Source organism: Carassius carassius, chromosome 9, assembly GCF_963082965.1.
Source record: "Carassius carassius chromosome 9, fCarCar2.1, whole genome shotgun sequence".
NCBI lineage: Eukaryota > Metazoa > Chordata > Actinopteri > Cypriniformes > Cyprinidae > Carassius > Carassius carassius.
Window position 1 is genome coordinate 36,212,638 of NC_081763.1, and position 1,806 is coordinate 36,214,443.

Consider the following 1,806-nt stretch of genomic DNA (forward strand, 5'->3'; position numbering starts at 1 on the left):
TTGATTGCAAATAAATGCACAGACACTATTTAACTGAACAGAGATGACATCACTGAATCCAATGATGAACTGCCTTTAACTATCATTTTTGCATTATTGACACTGTTTTCCTAATGAATGTTGTTCAGTTGCTTTGACGCAATGTATTTTGTTTAAAGCGCTATATAAATAAAGGTGACTTTGACTTTGACTTCATCGGACCACGAAGAAAATGTAGAGCTGAGTGTCATCAGCATAACAGTGGGATCTAGTACCATGTTTCTTGATGATATCTCCCAAAGGTAACATGTAAAGTGTGAAAGGGAATGGTCCTAGACCTGAGCCTTGTGGCACACCATACTCTACTTGTGAGCAATATATCTATTCATTCACTACTATGAATTGATGGAGGTCAGATAAGTAAGATTTTAACCATGAAAATGCGGTTCTACTAATGACAACATAATTTTGTAGTCTACTCAAAAGAATGTTACTGTCAAACACACCGCTAAGATCTAGGAGCACAAATAGAGATATACAACCACAATCAGATAAGAGCAAGTCATTTGTAACTCTGATACAGTCTAAATCTTGACTAGAAATCCTCACAGATAGAAGTGTCTTGTGGTTTAGTTGTCTCTTGGTCTGAGAAGATCTCTGTCAGCCTAACTATTTACCTGCATTTATCACATGTGAATCCGTCAAGCTGACAGAAAAAGCTAGACTATACATGTGGCAAGCAATGCAAGTGACTAACAGGAGAAGTCATTACTCACCATGATGGTTGAATGATTCCGACTTACCACAGATGTTTGAACTTGTGAAAAATGGAGCAAGAGAGAGAAAAGAAATGGTAGGTGGGAATGACAAGCTAACAGGCTAATTCAATGTTAACGCACTGTGCTAGTGGTTAAAATGTAAAAAGCAAACAATGTCAAATTAGTTTGATAGGTAATATCAAAACTATGTTGATATTTATGTTATGTTCTAGCAGTTTAAACAACAGAGACTCACTACTGTGTGTGCACTTGGTCAGCATAAATGCAGACCACAAATTCTGAGTATGGGTAACCATACTTGGCTTAACATCATGTCACGTCACTTTCTTAAATGTACATCCATGACATTTAATATTTTAGCTTTCATCACTATTTATGTTTGTCTTTTTTTAAGGGAAAATGTTAACAAAATCATAAATGAGAGCCGGGAGTTTTCCAAATTGTGCACATAATGCAGCCAAATAGCAGAAGCATGTCATGAAAAACATAAAAGGACAGCGAGTGTGATTTGTGTGTGTGTGTGTGTGTGTGTGTGTGTGTTGTGGGCCAAGCTCTGAATCTCAGGTGTGTGTCAAATATTTACAGCAGCAGCCTGCCGAGCTGTGAAAGACGGAGAAAATCATCAGATCAGACAGACATGATTTAGTGATGGAAGATGAAACACTCAATATTTCCATTTTAAGTGTCTCTGTTTTTTTCATTTCTCAGTGTTCGTCCATCACTAGTTGCTTCAGTTGTTCTTCATTTGTTTTTCAAAGAGCCTGAGGTGGAAAGTGTGTGACTCTCACTGCTGTATGGTCTATGGCTCATGTGTTTTGGGTGTTGAGCAGTAGTTTGTCCCATTAGCCTGTTTAACCACACACAACTCAACCATCTTAACCAGTAAAACCACCACATTTGAGCAGCTTGAGTGCAGAAGAAGAGGCTGTTTTTCAGCTCACAGCTGTCTGTCTGTCTGTCTGTGGTGTTATTTTGGACTGTGTACTCTTTCTGTCTGACTTCAGATATGCCAAAAACACGCTCACGCACCTGTGATGTAATCTGTCTG

The 1,806-nt window shown here is 38.3% G+C and overlaps 1 protein-coding gene across 3 annotated transcripts in view; it reads left to right on the top strand.

Moving 5' to 3' along the window:
- The first annotated feature begins 373 nt into the window (after nt 1-373).
- mgp (matrix Gla protein) overlaps nt 374-1,806 on the top strand; it is a 6,523-nt gene continuing 5,090 nt past the window's right edge. Inside the window, exons 1-3 of one of the 3 annotated variants that reach the window (XM_059557405.1) lie at nt 374-390; nt 693-832; nt 1,763-1,806. The exon at nt 1,763-1,806 is cut by the window's right edge and continues 159 nt beyond it. The gene's annotated coding sequence lies outside the window, so the exon portion shown is untranslated. Of the gene's footprint in view, nt 400-692; nt 833-1,762 lie in introns of all 3 variants that reach the window. The other 2 variants (XM_059557406.1, XM_059557407.1) reach the window with 2 other exon arrangements.